The 27,538-nt window shown below is 36.8% G+C and overlaps 1 long non-coding RNA gene across 3 annotated transcripts; it reads right to left on the bottom strand.

Moving 5' to 3' along the window:
• Window positions 1-687: 687 nt before the first annotated feature.
• On the bottom strand, window positions 688-25,181 carry LOC149771557 (uncharacterized). Of its 3 annotated transcripts, none has more exons than XR_016418215.1 (6): window positions 22,486-25,181; window positions 3,803-4,070; window positions 2,537-3,680; window positions 2,177-2,446; window positions 1,839-1,908; window positions 688-1,229 (listed from the first exon to the last, which is right to left on the bottom strand). It is a non-coding gene; the product is annotated as an uncharacterized LOC149771557 (long non-coding RNA). The 3 variants fall into 3 exon arrangements; XR_016418216.1 differs by lacking the exon at window positions 22,486-25,181 and having other exon boundaries at window positions 2,537-3,088; window positions 3,570-3,680; window positions 3,803-4,128; XR_016418217.1 differs by lacking the exon at window positions 22,486-25,181 and having other exon boundaries at window positions 2,537-2,717; window positions 2,923-3,680; window positions 3,803-4,128.
• Window positions 25,182-27,538: the final 2,357 nt, after the last annotated feature.

Below are 27,538 nucleotides of genomic sequence, written 5' to 3' on the forward strand. Positions count from 1 at the left end.
ATGACTAACGTGATTGAAAAAATTAAGAATGTTTATGCTCTCAAAGCAACTAGAAATTATGCGATCTTTTAATAATGGAGCTGAATGCAGATAAAACAATGTTGCTTGATTGGTTCTCTTCTCCAAGGACCAATACTGGTGTTAATTTCAATTTTTATCGCCTGCTTTTAAGGGTGTTGAACGTGGTATACTATACGGTCCATTTTTTTGGTACGCTGCCGGCCGCAATGGCATACTTATGCAAAGTTTTGGACACTTGCAGCGATCACAAGAAACTAACAAGTTAATGGCATAATTGAAATTTTCCGTTTTCAACTATGTATAAATATTAATATTTTTTCACGGCAAGTGAAACTTTGTTTTCATTGTTTGGCATACTCTGTTTTATTTTGTTATCCTCTTAAATATAATGCACATAAATAATCGCGCAGGGGGGGGATGATTTAACTTGGCACTGCATTTTACATATATCTACTTCTGTGTTCTAAAACTGATTTATTTAATTAATAAATTGGTTCTGCCAGTATTGAAACGTTTATAATACAGCACCCCATGTAATACGGCATATATTTTTTTCCAAAATAGAACAGCAAAAAATACAATCCAATGAATAATTGAAAGAGAAATCTCAGTAAGACTAAAGATTTTGCTCAAACATGTTTCTTAAAGAAACAACATTATTCCGAATTGTACATTCCAGAGTTTTATTACATACATGAAGAAAACATAATTACTATATGCATTTATGTTTTCCGATTTAAAATCATTGTATAATAATGCAAATAATTTGCCTTGTCAGTCAGTTGTCGGGCCGTATATGCTGCAACGTTTCAGTACTTTTGAGGAGGAGATAACGCCGTTCTGGTACTCTTCCCACACCGAGAATATTCTCGCTACACTTTTTATATGTTTTTTTCTGGTATCTTCTCAGGTTTTTTTTCCGATACCCGTTGAATCTGTGTAACAACTGAAGTGGCTTCGTCGTATAAGAGGCTAACCAGCACATAGAAAAGAAGATTGGCTTTGCCGGCTTTTGCGTTGATCCTACGATGCCAACCCTCTACATCGTTGTTGGTTCGAACAGATTTTCTGAACACAGACCATGATTCAAACGGGAATGTGGTGTTCGTAATCCAGGTTGAATCCACATAGTCAACCCAAATGTATAACAAGGGAATCTTCGTGGACTGTTCCTTATGTTCTGCAGGCAAAAATGGTAGCACCATCACCTGAAAAGAGACACATAATGAAAGCAAAATTTTAATAACACATTATAAGTTTTATACAAAGTAAGGAAGCCTTAAACATTGGAGATAATACAATGAAAAGTTACCAAACCAATGACAAAGATATCATTCAAAATGCAAATTAGCAAATTCATTAGAGTGCCGGTATTATTTATTACCTTCCTGCAAAACTGATGAACACTCTTTTTCTTGAATGTAGGTTGTTCTCAACCCCAATTCCTGCAGTTTTCGCCACATGACTTGCCCCAGATGAAATGCACATAATGTGATGACGATGATGATGAAGTCTGTGCACGTGTTAAGTAATATAAATAAATAATTATTAGCAACTATGTTTTAATTTAAAGATAAAATAAAATAATACCGAAAGCTAACACGAACAGAGGGAATACGAACCTATAAAATGGCTACAGCCAGCTAGAATCAAGAAAAATAGTTCATCTGTAAAAATGCACAATATAATTCTTTGGCTAATAATTGGGGAAGAATGAAAAAAATACGTTATATTAATATTACGAGACCAGGAACGACAACTAAAACCACTAATACTACTTATACAACTGCTACTTCTACTACTACTACTGTACTAACCTGCTTCAAAGTCTGCAACAACCTCTTTGACAGCAGGAGACGGGAGAAGTCGCTTCAACGCTTTGAATACCTAATTACAAACAAAGAAGACCGTGATAAGTTACTTAAATATGCAACATTACAACATGAAATAATAATAATAATAATAATAATAATAATAAATTGTATTAAACATGTTAACAATATTATCATCGTCTCCATTAGATGATGACGATATGATATGCAGGGATGCTTTGGAAAACATTTTTTAAAAACTTGTAAGAAACATAATTGACTTTACGTCCAATCTACTTGTAAATAAATCGTTATAAAATGAGAAGAAAAAAATGAATATTTACCTTCTTATAATCCTTGTTTTTTCGTCCTGGCATAAAAGAAAACGCCAGTGGCAATTGCTTTGTTTCATGCTCGTCATTTTTGACAAAGGCGTGCACAGAAAACAACTGCTTAAACGGGACCTTGATTATTTAGAAGGTGGCATCTATGTACCAGACCTTGACTCTTCCCAAATCTTTAAGTTGTTTGTCAATGGCCAATAAAATGTGACGTTTACTGCCAACATGAATGTCCTTTCGAAGAAATTTGTCTGGAAATTGTGATTCATCCAACTGAAAGAAATAAAACAAGGAAATAATAAATATTGAAGGGCCTGGTGCAAGAAAGCAAAATATTAATACATAATGACTTGTGCTACTTACAACAAATTCTAAGTCGCGCGGCTCATTTGGCCGCATTTTCTGGCGGGTCCTACAGGCAGCACTAATTAACAGCGCTGATTAAGGTAGAAAGTGACCATTTGTTTGGCACTAATTGCTGTATTACTCTGTCGACGATCGTAGCAGCCGACGTATATATGTGCTGTCTCGCTACACTCTTCACCTATGGAATATATTATAGAATATGTGAGCGTTACAAATAAATAAAGAACATAAAGCGGAACGTTATTTTTTAATGATGTGTATATCAAAGATTACTTACATGTACGATGATTTTCCCTCTTAGAAACAATGAACACTGACAGGTGCAGGGTAATCAGCGATTGTGTATTATGAAATTGCCAAGATTTTGTGGACATGCAACTAACCTCCGATGATACCTTAACCTTCGAGACGATCCCTGGATCGATGCTATGCACATGCTGGTGTTGTCCTCTCTCGTAACAATCCCCACGTTGTATTATGGTGGCTGGGCATTGCACCTTTTATAGAGCGGACAGAGCACCACTAGTATGTTATACCGGCCCTTTTACACTACAAGAAAGTTTTCAAAAAAAAAATAAAATGTGTGAATATCACGGTTACCACCACCAACACAACACTACTACTACTATGACCAATACTGATGATGACATTATGGCAATTATATTACTACTGACCTTGACAGTGTATGAATATCCATCAGCCTCCACAAGTTTTGGACGAGACATCTTGGAAACATTAAGAGCGATCTGAAAGTCTGGTTGACATACATGGTTTACTTTGAGCTGTAACATCGGTTTTGTATGGACATGTATATAAAGATTAAGATTCGATTTCGTGAATAAAGAATATTTCAATCGAACATTGTGCTATTATGGGTCTTATATATTATGTTTTTCTCAGAACACAAGGTAGCTAAGCATAATATGTAATCTTATTAATTTCTCAACTACATACCATTTTAATTGTATTGAACGGAAATTTACATTACAACATAATAAAATTCTCAAAGATTATAAAAGAATAAATCTACTCTTCTTCTTGATTTTATGTGACTCGGAAGGAAGCGTCTATGTTAAAGGTGCATGTCACTTCTGTAGCTTGGGACGCTATCCAGATATGAGAACTAACATCTGGTGGCGATCTGGAAAAAAAAAGAATATTTCCGTGGTTACCTAATGTGAAAACGCTGCACATTTTTTACGAATTTGTTTCTTACGTTAAGATCGATTAAAAAAAGATGAAATAAAAGGATATATATCTTACTGGACTGAAGAGTTGTCGATCGGCATGTCAGAATCATTGACACTGATACTGACGTCAGCATTCATTGCCTCGTCTATAAGATCACCATGTGTAGGGTTGTGGACATCATGTCTTTCATCAGCAGTCAGATGCGTACTCTCTGCTATTGGCAAAATGTTCATCGTATTGTCGAGACTCATCTGTCGAAAAATATGGTGGACGAAGTCGGGAATAGACCTTGCAATGCCAGCCACTCAGCATCTCATCACCACGACATTAGGAACAATGTCTGTGATATGCCGAAGAAGAAAACCAACAACATCAGCATAGTAGCTACATCAGTAATATTAATATTATTTCAACAACCACCAGCAGTACTTTTAGTACTGTTGCTTCTACTACTATTAATAATAATAATAATAATGATAATAACAATATCAGTGTGTATACCTGTCTCACATGTACGATGCTGCCACTTTTGGCAAGCGTTACATTGTAAAGCATGTTGACGTGGTCTTACTCTTTGGAAACAAACTATACAGTTGCCCATTTCTTGCTTGTATTTGCTTGTGTGTGCTGATGTCTGACTATTTCTTACAACATTTTATTTTTTTAAACCAACTCATCTATTTATATATATATCGCGTTTTCTTGTCAAATGTTGTTTGCACAGAAACAATTTAAATGTGGCTTCATTTACTGATATAAATAGATAGAACAACATTAAAATAAACTGAGATAGAAATCAAACGTAAATTGTACAATACCTGACGACAAACAATTAGGAGTTCAACACGTGTAAATCCTAACCGACAAAGGAGAGTACGAGCAGCGACAATTCGTAACAATTTAAGCGTCCATGAGAACTACTGAATTAATTTTCTGATTCTTTTTGGCTTAATGATAAAGTTTAATTCACTGGATATAACTCCAAGTTTGCCTTCTGATCATTATAGCAAATTATTAGTGCCTGAGTAAAACAAATTTAAATTATCGGAGATAAAGTAAATCTCCAGTAAACAGTGAAGTATATATAGCATTAATGTCAAATAATTCTTGACACGGAATTCAATAAGATTTCTCCGAATCAAAAGACATTTGAATAACAAAGACCTCGTGTAAATATTTCAAAGTAAAACAAAAGCAAATAAATAATCAAGCACGTGTGAAACTGAACTAAGCTTGAAAGCTTCAACTTACTAGATATATGTGGATTTTAACATTTGATAACTTAACATTTCGATTATGCTTCCCGTTAAAGTATACAAGGTCATGTAGAATTCATATCATATCATCCCCTAATTATGTTCCTATTATTATTATTATTATCCATTTATTTCTAGCCGTTGCTTCACTAACATGTAGATCCATTTTAGCATTGATCGTTCGTAATTTTGTATGCCTCGATCTATCTATCTATCCATCCATCCGTCCATTTATCTATCTATCTATCTATCTATCACAAAGGAAAAAAGCAACATATTTTTTTTTTAAATTCTGATAAAATGAAAATTGCATATTCTATAATATTACAATGCTTCATCTTGGCGATCCAAAGATATAAATTCTCACATGGTAATACCTATAATGAAACATTGAACAGCTTTAAACAGTTTGAAATACGTATGAAATATCTTTTTATCATATGATATTGATGGTTATATTTGTACTTTAGGTACGAAACGACTATAGCATTGGGATGGGCCCCGAGTGACCGAGTGGTCTAAAGCGCTCTCCGCTACGGATCACTGCCATCTCACCTCTGTCTGCGTGGGTTCGAGTCTCGGATTCAGCCAATGTGGGTATGTGAGAAAGCTTGCCAGTAGCTTCTCGTGGGTAGGTGGTTCTTTCCACGATTTCTCGGGTTCTTCCTCCACCATTAATACTGGCCGCCATGTATAGCCTATCGTGTGCTGAAAAATGGCGTTAAACCCTACAACAACAAAAAAAAAAAAAAACACAACAACAACAACTATAGCATTGGTTAGGAAACAACCAGCACATTGGGTATGAAACGACCGTTGCTTTGGTACGAAACGATCATCTGGGTACGAAACGACTTAGGTACGAAACAACTTGGGTACGGAATGACCAGATACCGCCTTTTCCGACCACTGTCATTTTACCTCTGTCCAGGTGGGTTCGAATCTAGGGCTCGACCAATATGGATAAGTGAAAAAGCTTGCCAGTACCTTCCCGTTGTTCCTTGCTTCTTATTGATGATTTTCCTGGTTCTTCTTCCACCTGGCCGCTATGTACATCCTAACGTGTGCTGAATTGAAACAAAATAAAATCACCCGGCGCAAAGCCTAGAAGTATGTACAAATTATGCTGATCCAATGTCTCCCATAGTTACAAAAAATGTAAAAACCATTAAATATCGGAAAGCATCACAATAACCCAGATTTTTTGCGAACTTCTGTTGCAATTGGTTTTAAAGTAGCTGTCAGCAGTACCGGCCTTAGGAACGCGGGGCCTGATTTACGCGCGGAGACCCCTGTGAGCAAGGCATTTGAAACAAGTTTTATATTATATTGAACTTAAAGGTTTCTTCCATCGCTTTAAAATTACTTTCTCCCTATAGATATGTTGTTTAAAATTACTAACGCTTGGGGCCTCTGTGAGAGTGGGATCCGATTGGAACAAATCGGTCAGCAGCAGAAAGGGTGAACCGACCTCATTTTATAAGTGTTATTTTGGTAAACTAAGACTTATTAAAAAAAAAACGAAAAAAAAACAAACAAATACGCTGATAACGTGAAACCGAGGCTTCTAACTTTCCGAGAGTCTCCCTGGGGGTTAGCTTCCTGCTACTTTTTTTTCGTGTCGTCGTTTTCGAAAAACATATTGTAAGTTTTACTATGTTGACTCCTCATCGTGGTCGCACCCTCTCTGCTGCTCTCTCTCATTCAAAATTTTTATCAAGGCCGACTCGGTATCTCGACTGTGGGTCATGTAAGTTTATTGTTATAAATCCATGCGGGGATAACTGAGCGTGACTAAATACATTTCTACACTTAATTATGTCCATCTCTCCGCTGCACCAAGTCTGATGAATATGTCTCAACGTATGTGTATCAACTCCGTTAAACACCGCAAGAATATTGCAGTTATCTCTGATCACTTTTGGTATTTGTGTATACCGCTGGGTTACATAAATTACATTTGTGTTTTTTTGTCTACCGCGTGAAAATATTCCAACTCGATTAGATTGCTTATCCAGCATTACATTGTGGTATACAACTAAATTATTAATAAATCCATCAGTATCATCTACAGATGGCGCTTCATTATTATCAGTAATAAATTCAATAACATCATCACCGTTTTCATCCCAAAACATTGCGTTTTCATTAAAGTCTTTAAGTACATCGTATCATCGCTGATCATCTACAGACGGAGCTACTAAATACAACTTATCCCACTTGAGCCATCTCATTATTAAATTAAGTAACAGTTGCGTTTTACCACTTCCAGATGGCCCAATTATAATCACTCGGATAGAATTTGGTAATGCTGGATGATGCTTGACTGGTTCTCGCTTTTTTGTTGCCGAAAATTAGTTACATCCATGATGTAGAAATATAATAAATAATATGGATTTATATTATGTGAAATGCAGTACGCGTACTCCTACAGGTGAACTAACAACCATTACAACAAAAAATAACAGATCAGCAGTTACAGGTAAGTGTGAACGATGTGGTACAAAAATTTTTTAATTTGTTTCTATCCAAACAACATAAAAAAGAGGAGGTGATGTTGCCGCTCAGTTAGCAAAACTATCAGGAACACCATGGGCTAAATACCCTGGAAAAAAACACCTTCCCGGGTATAACTATTGTGGTCCTAGTACTCGACTTGATATCCGACTTGACAGCCAAGATCAACCAAAACGCTCATGATGTAGCTTAAAAAAGTAGAAACCTACAATATAGACATATTGCAGATGTAATATTAATTCATGCGTTAAATCCCATAAAAATAAATCTTTTAAAGAATAAGAATCATTAGCTAATTGGTTGGTGAGATATGCGATGCAAAGTAAACTTGTATTAGAAACTGGTAATTAATCAACCGATTATTATTATTATATAATGGAGTTGATATTTCCAAGAGGATATTGGAAAGATAGAGCAGCGATTAGTAAACTCGCTGAAGCAGCAGGTGTCGAACGTTCTACTGCTGATAAATGGTTAGCACGACAGGCAGTATGGCAAATGTATCTACCACCACCTAAAACAATTTAGTACACACATTTTGATGATTGCGTTCCTAAAGAAGTTCATCGGGTTGATATTTTATTTTTACTACATTATACTATTAAAATTGGTAGACGTCGATTACCGTACTGTCGTTGATGTTGCAAGTAGATATAAAGAAGCAGAGCCACTAGCAACAATGACAGCAACTGAAGTAGCTTCTGCGTTTGAACGAATTTATCGACGTGGTAGTCTACGATGGCCACAGCTGCTACAAGCTGATCCTGGCAAAGAATTTCAAGTTGTAGTATCATCGTTGGTGAAGCGATATAACGTCAAAATACGACGAGGACACACTGCAGTTCATCGTGATCAAGCAATTGTTGAAAGATTTAACCAAACACTTGCTGAGCGGCTATTTTTATATCAATACGCGAAGGAAATAATTCAAGATACAAGATCTCGCGAATGGGTTGCAAGATTACCAAATGTGATAGCTGCATTAAATAATGAAATTACTCGAAAACTGCCATGAAACCTATCAGCGCAATCACAAAAAACGTATACCAAAACAACGACGTGATTTTTCAAAACAACCAGTATTAGGTAATGTGACTGTAAGATATTTATATGAACCCGGTGAACCTGAAGGTGGTTAAAAAAAAGAGCAACTGATCCTATCTGGAGTATTACGGCACATCAAATTTCCAGAGTGGTAAGATCCGCGAGTAGACCTGCAATCTACAGACTAGATTCAACTGCTCATCAACGTGGATTTACACGTGAACAATTACAAGTATTTCCTGAAGACACCTAACTACCACCGTTATCACTTAACTAGCACCTCTACGCCGATTACATTCAAGACAGGTCAGCATCACATTTTCGCGCGTTTGACCAAGACTACTATATTTTCTATCCACGGTAAATTGTCTTGGATCATTATTTGAATATCGAAAAAACATTATACAAGTACAGCTCGCACAATGATTATTCTGCTGCTGTTTTAGCGCTATGACAAATTCAACATCGAGATCAAAGTCGCGTTTTTTTTGTCACTTTGTTTATAACCAGCTAACTGTTTTCTTACTATATCACTGTCATCGAGGACATCATTGATTGTTTCTGTAGTGTCTATGATAATTCTCCGCAGTTGAGATATTCTTCTGACTCGAGACACTGCAAGATAAACTAAGTTTGACCACTCGACGTGATCATCGACAATCCAAACTCGAGTATCAGATATGGTTAACCCTTGAGATATCCCAGTGTCAATGGTGTCTTATCGGTACTCAGCGCATCCTCAACAACACTGACATCAACCAAAACAACATCATTTAATACGAGATTCTGTTTCTCAGTCTGTCCTGGTATATCAACGTCGATATTCTGTCGTAATGTATCAGCTGATCTATAACACAATGGTACACGTAGATCTGAAAAATTTTCTTTATGCAACTGAAATAACCGCTGTTGAAGTGTATCAAGAACTATCTTTCTACTTGCTACTATTAAATCATTTGGTCTCCACACTTGCAGAAAGTCGTTCAAAGAAGTTTCTGAAGTCATTTTAGACATTATTTCGCACTGAATTTTATTCGGTTGTAGTCTGATTAAAATTTTAAACTCCCTTAATTCTACATCAAGAGATCTATGATCATCAGATATCTCCTCGTAATAATCTACAAAATTCTTTGGCCTTCCGTGCGGAGATAACCCAACAATCGGCGGTGGTTGACCGTGATCGCCGCACATTATCACTGCTGTATTTTTTTAATAATAGCCAATCGAGAAACATTTTTAATGTATCTAGCGACACTGTACATGTCTCATCCCAAAAATATAATTTTTGGAATATAGTTCTCTCACATTCGATCAGGAGTCCATGCGTCTCCCTTCCATCGAAAAAAGCTATGATAAGTACATGATTACATTCCTCGTCCTCTCATTTCTCTTGTGAGTCTGTGTGTAGGTGTTAAAACAACCATACAATCTGAATTATGTCGAAATAATTCAATAACTCGCGTTGTTTTACCAGAACTACCCGGTCCGATTAGATAGACCGTCTTGTGTCTGGATACTGGATCATACACAGATGCCGCAGACGATAATTCTGATATTTGATTATTTTTGTAATAAATATCTTTAATCTCAACATCTGCGGATTCAGATTATTTATATAACATTTCTTCTTTTATTCTTCATTCGCCCCATGATGCATCAGTACTTGTAAATTGAGTCAGCAATTCTGTATATTTTCTTTCGATATAAAATGAATCCATAGCAACTCTGACTGCAGTGGTAGGAAAACTATTTATCATCGATAATAAATTTATAGAAACATAAGCGAGTATCGAGGATCTTAAATGAGAAAACTGAGGTGACTCACCATCAATATAACCAACAATTGTACCTAATCGTGTTCCTCTAGACAAATAAGCGTTTTCTCGACAAATTTATCTCTCTTTGTTGCATCGGCGATTATAAAATCATATTCAGCATCGTCTAGAATTAATCGTGCATAATGTCGTTTATGATCATATGCCCTGCCTTGAGTAAATTTACCGATTATTCTTCTACAGAGATCCTTTGCGGTTTCATCATCATCAGGTGGTGATAACCAAACTTCTTGAGGATGGTATGATATAATTGCTTCACTGACAATCAACGATTTTAATATTTTACAATCAAGCATAATTCGTAATAAAACTATTGGTGCCCAACGTTTTTCTGAAAAGTGCCTGCCAAACCAAACATAACAGATCGGATGAAGACCTTCAGCAAACTCGAATGACACAATACGAGCGAATCCGGTTAGATCAAAATCAGGTAGGGGTCCATTTATCGATACTCTGGTCATCTCGTGTGTGTGGTGTCCAAATCTTTTAAAATATCCAGCACATTATCCATAACCAAGAAAACTTCCAGGATAACACGCGACCATATCAACCGAAATAACGTCGCTGTAATTATACTTAGTATTCTACAATCCACCGTGTCCGTATTCACAGCAACTAAGCTGCACGTCTTCGAGAAATTCAAATCGTGTTGGCTTCCACGAATTGTTCTCTCTTGCAAAGTGAGCTGCAACTGACGGAACGGTGAAACAATAATTTAGTTCAGTATTCTTTGTCGAAAATTTCTCCGCAAGATTTTTCATTTCTTCGTGGAGAGATTCTTTAGGATATATTTCGCCGTTAGGTCGTACAGATTGATCATATTTTTCATCATCTGAACTCTTAAATAGCCATACTGATACAGGATCGTTTTTACTTATTTCGTGAATAAATTCAAACATGTTTCCCCTCCCAGAGTTATCCGGGGGATAAAATCTTACGGTCCAATCTCGTGGAAATATTGTGACTGCGCTGGTCCACGCGTGAGCATTATGATCAACGATATTTACTGGAGCTCCCTTTTTTAATAATGTTTCGAATCGTATAAAATCTCTTCTGTTATCGTTGCTACTTTTATTGGGAATTTTAATTTTTTTCTTCTAACTTGGCGACATTATTTATCGTAGCTCCGATATACTTAACTAATTCAGCCCATTTGTTTATTTTTTCACGTCGTATATCCGTTAACCCATTTCCAGGCATCGCATTTGTAAAATGTTCGATTACTCGTTCGGCTATACAATTCAGCTTTGAAAATCTCATTGGTGCAAGATCATTAATGTTAGGTTTAGTATACAATAACATCAATGAGAACTGCACGTCTTCGGTATTCTTTTTACTTTCGTTGTATACTTGTCAATGGTGGTTTTCAACGTTATTTGCCAATCACGTACTTGGTCATATCTAAATTTTTGAACGTCGATTGAAATGCTCATTATACTTTACGCAGTAACCAATTGAGGCGTTTGAGCAACAAATTCCAGACACCACCAGTAAGATGTTGCGGTTAATTTCTTATCAGCTGCTTCCAGTATAAATGTTTCTTCATCTCCGCTATTTAACACAATAGACCCAACTCCGGAAAACTTATCGGTTGAACGACGCCAGGGATATGTAGTGTATATACTAAATTTTGCAGTGCTGAACACAGACAACCTGTATACACCAGTGACTTCTGCGGTATGTTTGATAGTATTATTTTGCTGTGACCATGTCGAGAATCCCGATGACACTGTATATACTATATTGGTGATCTGCTTGTGAGGAATTTTGATCAGGTTAATTGTGTTAACGATATCAGGAATTCCACTTATGACATCTTCTAGTGTTTTTTTTTTTTAATCCTTTCAATATGCGTCTTGATATCAGACAGAGAGTTTCACGTCAGCAGTCAACGGAGTACCAAAGGATTCCTCTGAGGTTTCATTAATTTTTCTAAAATTTCTACGAAGATTCGTGAACATATTTACATGAATGTCGTACTCGGCTCGAAGCGTGGATACTTTACCATCTACGTTATCCACGTATTTTATTGTTGCCGCATCTTCGTCGGATGTTGGATCTCTTAGCACGACTATTTTATTTCCGTTTATGCTGAGTTCACCTGTCATTGTGTCACCGGTATTCTTCAAACGATTAACAATGCTTCTTGCACTTTCATCTATGATGGTTGTAAACGATATATTTGAGTCTCTGATTCTACCCCCGTCAGTAAATACTGGAATGTTATCCCTGGTATCACCGAGAACTCTACGAACTATATCATTCCATTTGATTGTTCTCGTTTTTAAAACGCCGTATTTATCCTGATAAACAACAACTTCATCTAGGTCACCTCCAGAGAGTTTCATAATATCAGCGAGTTCGTCTTTAGTCGCGTAATGTGACAGATCTATTTCGTCGAATTTTTTTATACTCTTAATAGTGTCGCCACGGGCTCTTCCGTAAATATCTATCATTATGTTCTTCGTCGTTTTTCCAGATGGTATTCTAAATCAATGATTTCTCAAACTGTTGACTTGTATAATTAGATAAGACTTTGTGAGGTAGCAACGATGGTTTTGATACAGCATCGAGTACAGCAATTGCTTCACGGCCACATATTGGTGGATCGGTTAATGTTTTTGTTGGTAGCGTTGAGTACCAGGTGTTTACGTGAAGTGGTGTGACATAGTGTATAATTCCTGTGGTGCAGCTAACCCATACGAATCGAAATAAACAATTCCAAGGGGATCAGTTGCGTATGCTACCCAATGAGTTCCATGCCCAGTGCTGTTATCGAGATTAATAATACCGGTTTCAATATTGTTTGGTCGTTGTGGTAATTGATCTCGCATAAAACACCTCTAAAATATTTTATTTTTAGTTGCTTAGCAGCATCAAGTAAATCAAAATTTGACATGGGCGTAAAACCACTGGTTTTCAACGAAGTGTTAATGGAAGTCCCAGACCTTTTCATCGGTGAGTTCCTGGAAGTCTAAAGCCCTGTCCCGTTGCTTTTTGTAATGCCATTTCAGCCACGGTTCCAACAGCACCTAACACTACCGCCTTTGCAAAGGCCTTAGTTTCAGCGGCTATCAACGCTGGAATTACCAAGAGAAGTGGAAACATATCACCTGCCTCAACAGCATCTTTGATTGCTCAGGCGGAAAGTTCCATTCGTATTCCAGTATTGGATTGTTTGGCTTTATTAAGATGTTTAAGTTGGCGGCCTGTCAACGATAGTTAATTTTGACCGCCTGTAATCTTACTGTTTTTTTTAGCGTTACTGTAGTTCCTGTTTTTTTTAACTGATGCAGTTTGAAGTTTCTTGATCTGACCAAGAGTCAGACTGACACTAACATGATAATATGATGACATTTTATGATTATACTCGTGCTTTTCAATCACCGGTAGTTACATATTTTCTACTGGTGCATCAACGATTCGCATTTTTCCATCAGCACCCTCAAGTAACATTGCCTTGTCGCTGAGTATAACCGCGATTGCTCTGTAATTAGCACCACCAGCACCTGTATTCACGCTGGCTCTGAATGTATATCAAAGACAGATTGTCTGGATAAGTCAAGATGTTCCAGTGAAAAGTAATAGATCGGATATAGATTTTTAAAATCCAACTGTGAGATTTGTAAACCGGTATCTACGTTTTGATCGGGTCCCATAAACGTCATTAACCGATGGTATACACGCGCTATACGATTTTGTTCATAATTCATTAGTATGTTTTCTGTCGGTTCTTGTTGTCCATTTATCCGTAAAGAAATCTCGGTAACACTCAGTCTGTCAAATATCATATGGGTACGAATTTATGGGTTTAATCGCGTAGTCTCCTGAAAAGCAATAAAGATATCTCGCGGTGCAGAAACGCCTTGCTGTGATGATATGTTCCACGAAAATACTCCGTTAATGTTAGTTTGCATGCTATCCGTGGTTGTTGTCAACCATGACAGTAGTGATTTACCACCTGTGTCCATAAAAGATAACAATCGCTGTTCTTCAATTACCGGCATCCACAACGAAAGTTTTGTCAGTATTACTTTACCACCACCAGCCATAAGTCTCCAGAGAGCGTCATTGTCGGTAGCCTTTCTCACAAGAGCAACGGCGTGTTTACCTCCAAAGATAACTTTTCTAACATTTCTACAAAATCCAAAGATATGTGACAGTGGAATTGCGCATGAAAAATTTCCACGACCTCCCCCCAACATTGCTCGGCGTGTTGCAAATCCTAGGTTAAATTCTGGATTAGAACTATGAACCACCGGAGTCACATCAGCGTCAGCGTTCCCGGCAAAATTTCTTGGCCGTCTTATATTATACTGATCGTCGTCGGGGGCATCAGTATTGTATTTCACAAATATCATTGTGGGGCCGGACGATCTTGTAAAGTCATCAGATTATCTTGCAAATCCTAATATTGTTGTAGCATCGTCAACGTCTTTCTTAATTGTCTCGATGTTTTTTCCATCAATCATATAAGTCGCGCTATCAAGCAACGACATGATGCCGTTGTTGACAAAGCCAACTCGTACTTCATTTGCATACTCAGTATCATCTGTTTTTATAATTTCACCTTCTACCTCAATAAAAGCCTCAGCGGGTAAAAAAATATCTGCTTGTATCATGGACTTGTAATTCAAGTCTCCCACGCTGATTTGGTAGTTGTGCGTCATAAGAATAAAATTGATAATCGCGCACAGACTCGTCTTTAAGGACTGGTGCTTCCATATCAAATGCTGTGTCGGATATACGTTTAAACATTTTTATTATAATTATTTTCGTCTAACACGAGGATTACCGTCTTCGAGAAACTCAGCTTCCTGATATCAAACTTGAAACAATATTCTTTTCTGCTTCACTGTCTCGCTGATCCATCAAGGTTCTAGTTTTTGATTTGCGGTTTGATTTATTATTTTGCTGACATTTGCAGGCATGACTTCAGTGCTTGATAATTTTACTGGTTGTGGTTTTCGTCGTATTAATCGTGCTAGTCTTTCTTTGATTGCCGAGAATGCTTTACCAGCAACGTTGACGATTGCACTAGGAGCTTTTTCACGAACAACGTCAATAGCTTTCATCGATAATTGTTTTGCAACAGGTATTACTTTTGGAGCTAACCTTCTGAATAATCCCTGAACTACATCACCAAGGCCATCTCCGTAAATCGCTCTGTAGGTTGGTAATCGTGAGTTTATTACTCTGACCATTACAGGTCCACACTTGCTATTGTATACGATCATCTTATTTTACTTTCCATTTATCTAATCATGGTGACAACTAATCACTTAGTCAAGGTCGTCAACAAGTTCATCGATAAGTTCCCGGTAAACGCTAATATCCATGACATTACCTGTAAATAATCGTTGACAAAAATCAGCTGCTTCATTAATTATTTCCCGAGAATTATTACTGGCTCGTTTTCCTCCTTTGAGAACTTCTATTCGCTGCACGTCATCAAGAATATTGTTGGGACAAGTAACAAAACCACTTCCCGTTTTTGGAGGTTCTCCTAACAGTTCAGTAAGAAAATATTTATCTTCCGTTTGTTGTTGTCGCTGTTGCTCGATCTGTTGCAGCGTTGGATGAAGCTGTAATTGTGGTTGTGACGAAATCTGTTGCTGTTTAGAATGTTTATGTGGAAATTTCTTCTACCCGTTTTTGTCGAAAATCTTTTACATCTTGTAAAAACACGCTATAGTCTGGATGATTTGTATCAACCTTTGATAGTTTTTTTTAGCAGCAGAAAATACTAAAAGAATCCAATCCTCCGACTTTATCTCCGTTTGTTAAATTCGGGTTTTAAGTATCGTTTTCTGTTACCATCCCCAAACGCAGCAGTACCAAATATTTATCTTGGATTGTTTCTGGAAAACCGTTCAAGAGCATAATCATCAAACATTTCAGCAGGAGGTTTTTGTTGTTGCGGTGGTGGAGGTTGATATTGCGGTGGTGGAGAAGAAGGTGTAGAAGGTTGCTATATCCTTTTACGAAACTCCCTATCAAGTTTTTTTTTTTACTTCTTTAACAAGGAGGTCGTACCTAATATCATTTTTTGACTTGTTGTTTGTCGTAATATATGCGATATATCCATTTATATCCATCAGCTACGAATTTATAACCCGGTTTTAATATTTTAGTTTTATCATATCAGGCAATTCACGTTCTTTAGTATTTTTAATATATTCAACAGTACCCTTGTTAAATTGTTCAATCAACTAAATATTTTCTTTTTTTACTTTGGGTTTAGGTGCAAGTTCTTTTTTCATATCGGCAATTTCAGTACGGGCTTTGCTAATACCTTCAAGTATTTCTTCATCGACGGGTGGAGGTTGTGCGGCAGCTATATCAGTGGGAAGATATCGTTAAATCCTTTTTGTTTTTTTAGTTTCTTTTGCTATTTTTGCAGTTTGCTCAGCCGTTTGTTTTGATGGTGGAAGAAGATCTTCCTTAATAGCCGTTACGACTTTTTCAGTAACTTCTCTGACAGGTTTAAATAACCGTTCTGTGCCTTAAGCGTATTCAACTTGGGACTTTTGCCGTTCTTGTAGTTTTTTCCTGAAAGAATCTCTCACGGGGAGAAATTTTTTAATTGCTTCTAGTCGCTCTCGAGCTAATCTAGCTGTATAAGACTCCAACGCTGGCGCCATTATTTGTTATAACTTTTTTTAATTGATAGCAGCAGATTGGGTGTGACCACGATGAGGCGTCAACATAGTAAAACTTACGATATGTTTTCCGAAAACGACGACACGATAAAAAAGTAACAGGAAGCTAATCCCCAGGGAGACTCTCGGAAAGTTGGAAGCCTCGGTTTCACGTTATCAGCGTATTTTTTTCTTTCGTTTTTTGTATAAGCCTTAGTTTACCAAAATAAAACTTATAAAATGAGGTTGGTTCACCCTCTCTGCTGCTCGGTCCAGTCGGCTTAAGGCCAGCCCTGAATGTCAGCCTGGTACACTTTTCATGTCCAGTTGGGCCTCTTGTTTAAGTTTGTAAAGTTAAGTTAATGAGCTGCAATGCTGTTCTTTCATTCTTTTCTTTTCATCCACTCAGACAATTTTTTTCCCTTTCATTCTCCATTTAGATATATAGCACATTAGAACGATTTTGATCTTGGTCAGATCTTTCAGGATATGGGACTATTATGGAATATGAGTGTTGCGGCCATTATTCTACACAATCATAATTTACGTTACCCCCTCACCCCATTTTTGCCGTGCTATTCGCTCCTTTGCAGATCTTTTTGTTTCTTCACGTGGAAAATAGCCGTAACAATCTCATCAACTTCTATGTGCTCTTTTTCATACTTGTTTGTTTCTTAGGCATTGTATGATTAACTAAATTGCTTAATAAATGATAAATGCCGATTTTCAAAATTTTCACGAACTTCTCTATCATAATGAAATACGTACTGTCTACATTTAAAATTACTTACCGTGCTCCTGTCCTGTATACGTGCCAGAATGAAAGAAATAGTACAAGGAAGAAAACAAATTGTAACGGCGAGAGAGAGAGAGAGAGAGAGAGAGAGAGAGAGAGATTGGTATGTGGTAGACAGAGTTGTTAACCATACAAAATTTAGAAGGTTCCAAATGTCAAAATAAACCCTCCAAAAATAAAGGGTTTCAACCCGAAATAACCCGTCGACTACGTTTCAAGAGGAACCCTTGGAGATAAACCTCCCAGGAGTTCCTCCCGAGTTAGTCTAAATACGGTTTCTAGTTGAAAAACTCATTAATGGCGCTTCGATTAAAACAAATGAACCAATTCGTTGTCGTCGCCCTCCCTGCTGCTATGAATTAAATTTTTTTATCAAGACCAACTCGATACCGTGTTCGAGGATCATGTAAATTTATTGTTACAAATCCGTGTGGGTTTATTTTAGCACGACTAAAGAAATTTTAAATTTATTTATGTCCATATCGCCGCTACACCAGGTCTGATGAATATTTCGTAACGTGTGAGTGTCAACTCCGTTAAAGACAGCAAGAATATTACAGTTATCCCTGATCACTTTAGGAATCTGTGTATATCGCTGGGTTACATAAATTATATCTGTGTTTTTGTGTCTACCTCTGGAAAATATTCTGGCAGGATTTGTTTGTTTATCCAGCATAATATCATCGTAAACAACTAGATTGTTAATTGATCCATCAATATCATCGATACTTGGTGCTTCATTAATGTCAGTTATAAATTCAACGACATCATCTCCGCTCTCATTTAATGATTTTGCGCTTTCATTATAATCTTTTATTATATCATAACAACGCTGATCGTCTGCAGATGGTGCTACCAGATATAATTTATCCCATTTCATCCACTTCATTATTAAATTAAGTAAGAACTGCGTCTTGCCACTTCCAGATGGACCTATAATAATCATACGAACAGAATTTGGTAACGCTGCGTGATGCTTAACTGGTTCTCGTTTCCTTGTTGCAGAAAAGTCAGTGATTTCCATTAGAAAATATAAAAAAAGAATATGAATTTATATTGTGTGAAATGCAGGGCGCGCACGCCAACAAGTGATCTAACAACCATTACAACAAAAAATAATAGATCTGCGGTTACGGTCAAGTGTGAACGATGCGGTACAAAAAAATTAAATTTATCTCCACTGGCAAGTCAGGTGAAAAACCAAAACCAAAGTCAAAGTCAAAACCAAAGCCAAAGTCAAGTAAAAAAAAAGCAACACGGAGGTGATACTGCAGCAAAATTAGGAAAACTACCTGGAACTCCGTGGGCTAAATATCCAGAGAAAAACATCTTCCTGGATATAGTTACTGCGGCCCTGGAACCAGACTTGATATCAGACTTGATGACCAAGATCAACCAAAACCAGGTGAGTATCCGATAAACGCTGTTGATAAGGCGTGTCATGCTCATGATATAGCTTATAAAAGTAAAAATCTACAAGATAGGCATCTCGCAGATGTGAAATTAATTCACGCGTTAAATTCCATCACTGATAAATCTCTCAAGGAAAAATTAGCTAGTTGGTTAATAAAATCCGCAATGAAAGGTAAATTAGCGCTAGGTGCTGGTAATTAATTATAAATGGAATCGATTTATTATTCTCCAAGAGGATACTGGAGGGGTAGCGCAGCAATTAGTAAACTCGCTGAAGCATAAAAATTGGTTAACCAATCAGGCAATATGGCAAATTTACCAACCACCGCCTAAACAAATTCACTTTGCACATTTCAGTCTCAGTGTGCCAAATGAAGTTCACCAGGCTGATATATTATTTCTGCCAAACGATACCGTTAAAATCCGAAGACGTCAAATAACATATAAATACTCGTTAACTGTAGTTGATGTTGCAAGTAGATACAAAGATGCGGAACCGTTGTCAACAAAGACATCAACTGAAGAAGCCAATGCCTTTGAACGAATTTATCATCGAGGTGGTCTACGATGGCCACATCTATTACAAGTTGATCCTGGCAAAGAATTTCAGGGCGCAGTATCATCGTTAATGAAACAACATAACGTCACCATCAGACGAGGACATACTGAAATTCACCGTGATCAGGCAATTGTTGAGCGATTTAATCGAACACTTGCTGAGCGGTTATTTGGATATCAATACGCGAAGGAATTCATTCAAGATAAAAGATCACACGAGTGGGTCGCAAGATTACCAAGCGTGATAGCTGCATTAAATAACGAGATTTCTCGAACAACCAATATAAAACCTATTAACGCAATTACCAAAAAACATATACCCGTACGACGTGATTTTTCAGCACAGCCGATACTGGGTGATGTCACTGTGAGATATTTATATGAACCAGGTGAACCTGAAGGTGGTAAAAAAAGAGTGACTGATCCTATCTGGAGCATCACTACACACAAGATATCTAACATAACTACATCTACTGGTAGACCAGCAATCTACAGGCTGGATTCAACTGCTCCTCAGCGTGGGTTTACACATGAACAATTACAAGCAATTCCCGAGGACACACAATTACCGCCTACATCACTTAACTAGAGCCTCTACGCCGGTTGCACTCGAGACAGGTCAGCATCACATTTTCTCGTGTATGACCAAGACGATTATCTTTTCTATCTACGGTGAATTGTCTTGGGTGTTTATCCGAATACTGCCACAACATTACACAATTACAGCTCTCACAGTGATTATTCTGCTGTTGCTTCAGTGTCATGATAAATTCAACATTAAGGTCAAATTCTCGATTATTTTTTTGTCACTCTGTTTGTAACCAGCTAATTTTTTTTATTATTATATCATTGTTGTTTTCATTATTAATTTCATCAGCCATTGACTCATCCAAGACAATTCTCCGCAGTTGAGATATTCTTCTGACACAGCCAAGTAAACTAAGTTTGACCACTCGATTCGATCATCAACGATCCAAACAACTGTATCAGTAATAGTCAGTCCTTGAGATGAATGTATCGTCATTGTGTATCCTAGCGTCCACGGGGATTTATCGGCGCGCAGTGCATCTTCAACAACATTGACATCAACTGCAACAATATCATTTAATACTAAATTCTGTTTCCCTGACTGTCCTGGTATATCAACGTCAATATTCTGTAACCGCGTATCAGCTGGTCTATAACACAATGGCACTGGTAACGTTGGAAATTTTTTCTTGTGTAATTGAAATAACTGCCGTTGAAGTGTGTCTATGACTCTCTTTCTACTTGCCACTATCAAATCGTTTGGTTTCCACGTTTTCCAAAAGTCGTTCAAGGAAGTTTCTGAAATCACCTCGCGCATAATTTCGCACTGAATTTTATTCGTTGCAGTCTGATTAATTTCTTAAATTCCTTTAATTCTGCATCGAGAGATCTATGATCATCAGTCACTACTTCGTAATAATTAACAAAATTCTTCAACCAATCGTGTGGAGATGGTCCAACAAACGGAGGTGGCTGACCGTGATCGCCGCACATAACCACAGCTGTATTTTTTGTTAATAACCAATCGAGAAATGTTTTTAATGTTTCTAACGGTACTGTTCAAAAAATATAATGAAATGATTGTTTTTCATTATTGTTAGATTGTGTGCTTCAATCCGAGGGTTTTTATATAAATTTAAGGGAGATAACTCCATTAAGCAAGTGTCATGCAATTAATTACCTCCCCTTGACTTTCAGAAAATTGCGTAACACGTGTCATTATCCTCTGCGGGAAAAGTAGAACTAATTTCAAGTATTATTTTGCAACAACCAAAAGTCAACAGTTAATTGTAACGAATCGTCTAAACAAGTAAACGGTTCTCCGTGTCACCTAACACGGAAACACACTACAACAGGTAAACAATTCTCCGTGCTACTTAACACGGAAGTAAATATCTCCAATTCCTTCCCCTGACAAGGTGACAAAGTCAAGGATTTTATCAATAATGGCAGGCGTAATCGTTTATTTACAATTTTTTTCACAAGCAATATACTTATTTTACTGAATTCGTTTGGTTTTTTGGTTCATCTGCAATTTTTCCGCATTATATTTAAGATAAAAAATACGAAAAATCACGCCCACCATATGAGCTATTTTTGAGTTTCCGAGCATAGAATATAAGCCCGATATGTCTGTGTTTTCCTTGCACTAACCGTCAAACCTGTCAAAATGTATCAAAGCAATTTGGAGGGGACGATACTTTACCTGGACCAGGGAATACCGTGACCAGCTTAGGCGGTTTCCCCCAGGATGAGGCCATTCCATTGCATTCATTCATGTGCATAGAGAGAAAATGCCACCAAAGCAGACTGCGAGATCGAAGGGGCGCCAAGAATCAGTGAACAAATATGTGAATTCATATAACAGGATAAATCAGTGCAATCAATGACAAATAATAAAGGTTAACACTAACCTGTGAACAAATCATTCATGTGAAGGGAAAAATAGGTGATTATCACTCACAAACATTCTATCATCCAATACATGAACAAATTTGTGAAAATTCTTGATGAGAGACAATAAACAAGGATTATCACAAAGGATACAAAAGAGTAAGATTCTATTACAAAGACGAAAAAGGTAAAAAACTACTATCTATACTTTCTTCGCACTTTACGAAACACTAGGTTTATAAAACACAATGGCAACAAATAACACGCCACAAACCTTCAACGCTGAAAACCTCCTCCGGGAATATTTCCGGACGTAGGAAGAAGAAGTTGAACAAGGAAGGCTCTATAAGGCTTACCGAGATCCGTCGGTTCAAGCCATAGACCTCTCAGAAACCACACAACAAGACCGATCGACAGCACAGCACATCATTGCTGCCCTGACGGCTAGAGGTCTAGGAGGGTATATAATACAAGTACTTAAAAAATATGACTTTGGAGAAGATTTTATAAATTGGATCCAAATATTATATAATAACATTAGCTCACAGGTCCAAACAAATGGCGCAAAAACAAAAGCCTTCCAAATTAATAGATCGGTAAGGCAAGGATGTCCTATCTCAATGCTACTTTATGTACTTAGCATTGAGGTATTACATAATGCTATACAGCAAGATCAGAATATTCACGGTATTGACATACCAAATATGACAGAACAATGTAAAACTTTTCAACACGCGGACGACTGTAGCAATATTATAACCACAAAACAATCTTACAAATGTCTGATAAACCAATATAAAAATTTTAGTGAAGCTTCTGGCTCACAAGTAAATGATAATAAGACTGAAATATTATTAATAAGCCAATGGAAGGACAATCCACAAGGACTTCCAAACCCACAAATAAGACAACAAGTGAAAGCACTTGGCGTGACATATGGAAAAGACAGTAAGATGATAAATTTCCTACAAATCAAGCAAATTTTAGAGAAACACATTAACATATGGACTGATAGGAATCTAAATTTTACGCACAAAATACAAATAGCCAAAACATATTTATACAACTCTATATGGTACCTTTTTGACAATATAGAATTTGAAAAATTATACCTAGACAAAATTGAGTCAATAATTATAAAATTTCTTTGGAAAAGAATACACAAATTGTCTAAGAAAACATTACAAAAGGGTTATGAACAGGGTGGACAAGGACTCCCAAACCTAATCAGCAAACAACAAGCCAACATAATATCAAGATTAAATATGCTAGAACAACAACCCCTATATTACTGGCAGGGACTATACATATATTGGTTTGGTAAACAAATAAAATTGCAACAAAATAGAAACCTAACTTTCTCAATTAAATCACCACCTAGATGTACATACAAAATCAATATGACAATCAAGAAATACAAAGATCACGCCAATATGTGGCAAATATTTAATAAACAACTAATAGAGAAACTAATAAATGATTTAACAAATTCAGATCCCAATAAAATAGAAATTCAAGCTCCCAATGTCGATTGGATTAAAGTATGGAAACGCTGTAGAGAAATAAAAGAACCAAACAAATATGGGCATATCTATCTCTACCTCCATAATGCATGGTGGACACAAGAACATGCATATAGAAGAAATATAATACACTATCTACCAAAATGCCTATTATGTAATACTGCAACAGATAGGAAAGAACATATAATACTAGAATGTACACATTTAAGTAATGAGAGAACGGAGGTTATAAACCAAATAAATGATAAACTAGGTAATTTTAATCCGATAAACCTACTATATACAGCACACATTAACGACAAAAAAAAACATACCAAACGGTAATCAACTTCATATACCATGCAATCAATGAAAGAAATAGTAAAATATGGAGCACTGAAGCAGAATAGGAGTCTGAAAGGCCGAATGGCCAGTTAAATAACATCAGACTTTAACAAATATCACCAATTATTAACAGTATGTAACAGAATGTACCAAGTAAATAAGCCAATTAAAAAAAAAAGACATCAGACAATAACAAATATCAACATTTATTATAAATACCTAAAAACACTACACCCACTAAATAAGAAATCCCCCGCCTGGAGAGCCCATAGGCTAGTGGAAACACACCAGGAGAGAGAGAAGAATGTGTTTGTTTACAAACCAGGCACTAACAATGCAAAGCCAAATGACTTGTAAAACCAGGTGGATACCAAGTGACCGCTATCTAATGAACCAGGTGGATACCAAGTGACCGCTATCTAATGATAACACACAGACTCTCTTCTCTAATATACATGAAGGATATTACGACTGCGGATAAAATCTATCCGCCATTGTAGCTTCATTGACCAGCACAGAATAAATAAACAACCATGTATAACGGATTTGACCTACAACCAACAAGCTGCGGCGGGGCTCCATGAGGGACAGATCATACTTGATTCTTTAACAAGACCCCACGGAGCTCCTCCACATCAAAACCAAGCAATACAAATATGACCCAACAACAAAAAAAAAATGACCCTACCAATACATATAATAAATTTAAAGATGTGATAATTCAAATCAATTTTCAAAATTCAAAAAATCCATCTACAAATAAGGGCGGGATGCCATGTGAGAAATCATAATTGACACCCGAAAAGGGACTCACATCGGCTCACCCTCCCTTATATTTCCTTCTTCATAAATATGAACTAGTCAATATTTAGGACAATATGAAGATATCTATCAAATAAAGACGGGGCGGGATTTATTCGCAAACCTCTTCTTTATAAACAATTCAAATAAAATTGAACACCAAAATAAGAAAAATACTTTAATAAAGAAATAATACAGTACTAACTGAACATTAAAATTTCGGACGTAACTTACTAGATGAACGATGAATGTGGCAGGGGTTCCACCTCAGTCGGTTATTAAAGTTGCTGATGCTGGAATCTATGCCACAGTCGTATAACCATCTTATTCAAAATTAAAGGAGACCAGAAACCAATGGAAATATAGAATAATAATAAAAGTACTAATGCAGAAAACCTTATTCTGAAGTATCATCTGCGACCGTAATGCCAATATTAAAATACTGGCCTATCTTCTAGAAGCTGAATTTCCGTGACCTCGTATGCAAAATTTCCGTGCCTATTCGGTTCCTTTCGGGATGTGACGTCATAGTAGCGACTCCAGCAGCCCAAGTGGGAGTTGCCAGAGTAAAAGACAATACCGTTTTGCGTTGCTTACGGGTGTAATAGAACATTAAGAAAAGCCTGTGGACAACATTTTTTTTTCTTTTCCGAAAGATAAAGGCATAATGAAAGAATGGATACATTATTACAAACGAGTCGATTTCAAAGCAACACCATACAGCACTATGTGCTCGTTACATTTCTCAAAGGACTGTTATGAGAGGGATCCTGAAAAAATGGCAGCTCAAAGATACGCAAATGCTAGGCCGTGACTAAAAGTTGGCGCTGTTCCAGACATAACGTTGAATAATAAAAGTGTTAAACGTGCGAGTTACGAAAATAGGCAGAAGGCCGAGTAAGTGACCACAAAATGCAACAATCAATTCACAGATCTTTTATCTACACCAGCAGAGCAGCAGAGAGGGTGAACAGACCACTTAAGGGAGTGGTCACCCTTGTGTTTGGACCCAAAAAAATAGTGACCCTTCATAGAGGTCAATTACCACGTCTACGATTATTGTTTGTCCCAAACAGAATTGTAGACGAGCCCTCTCTGCTGCTATCAGTCTTGGGAATCATCATCTGAATCATGGGAATCTTCATCTGAATCATGGGAATTTGTTCTATGTTTCAAGTAATATTCAAGTTCTGATGGTGGTTTTTCTATTTTTGGATTTATATTCTTTCTGTGTTTATAATATATCATCAAACTTCTGTATCGATCTCCACCGCAATTTTTACAAATCTGATATAATCCTCTAACGCCGTTGTTACATCCAACACAACTTCGTGGACCAGCATGAGGATTTTTCTTTATAAGATAATTATGTTTCTTGCAATATTCTCCACGGCATTTTTTATTACAATTGTTAGTGGTTCCTTGATGTAACCACGCACAGTTGTTCATTATATTAATGATATCTATTTAATTCAATTTAATTTTATCATCACCCCTCTCTGCTGCTCCTCTTCTGCTGATATTAATTAAATTATTATGTTATAATAAAATGATACATCCAGAATCTCATACTGCAAGAACAGCTCGAGAACGATTTGAAGCAATTAAAAAATTTCTTCCTGTCAAAGACTCATTTAGAAAAATTCTACAAGCGCAGCAAGAAGCAAAAGTTGAGTATGAAGAAGACACTAAAAAACTGTTTAAACCCGTCACTGCAGCTACTGAGAAAGTTGCAACTGTCATCAAAGAAGATCTTCTTCCGGTATCAGAAAAAATAGCAAGAAGAACTAAACAGGCAAAGAAGATTTTACGAGACCTTCCAACTGACATAGCTGCAGCTCAACCTCCACCTGTTGGTGAGGAAATACTTGAGGGTATTGGAGAACTTCGTACTGAAGTCGCCGATGTGAGAAAAAAACTTGCATCTGAATCCAAATCAGCGGGAGAGAGCTTAAAATTAATTGCAAGATTTAAAGAAGGAGTTGTTGAGGAAATTAGAAATACTGAAAGAGAGAAATTACCTAAGATGATATTAGATAATATATCTGATAAATCTAATTTTTTAAAACCCTTTTATGGAAAAACAGGTGATGATGATTTCATTAAATGGATATATCGCGTATATTACAACAAAAAACAAGCTAGAGGTCAAGAATTTAAAAGACTTAATGAAGAAGTAAAAAGACTTTACAGAGAGAGACTGGAACAACCAGAACAGGGAGAGCTCTCCCAGTATCAGCTTCCTCCACCTCTGCAACAAATAGAACAACAACAATCTTCTTCGCCGCAGCAAAGGTTGAAGTCGGAAATTAAAAAGGCTAAAAAGTCACTTAAATCACCCTCCTCAAAGAAAATTCCTTCACCTTTACGTAAAATTTCTGCACCGAAAATGACATTTACACCGACAGATTCACCACCTGGATCACACCCGGCCACCACTGAAGTACTTACTCCGGTAATGCAACCACCAGTATTTAAAACACCTCAAGATGAACCTAAAACAGGATCTGGTTTATGTCCTGATAATATCATCAATGACGTGTCACGGTTAGAAGTTCTCATAGGAGGAAAACGTGCCGGAAATAATTCACCAGAAATAACCAATGAAGCAGCTGATATTTGTCGGCGACTATTTCAAGGTGGTATCATGGATATCGGCGTTTACCGAGAACTTATCGA

Source organism: Sinohyriopsis cumingii, unplaced genomic scaffold (assembly GCF_028554795.1).
Source record: "Sinohyriopsis cumingii isolate HCF-2022 unplaced genomic scaffold, ASM2855479v2 utg001779l, whole genome shotgun sequence".
Lineage (NCBI taxonomy): Eukaryota > Metazoa > Mollusca > Bivalvia > Unionida > Unionidae > Sinohyriopsis > Sinohyriopsis cumingii.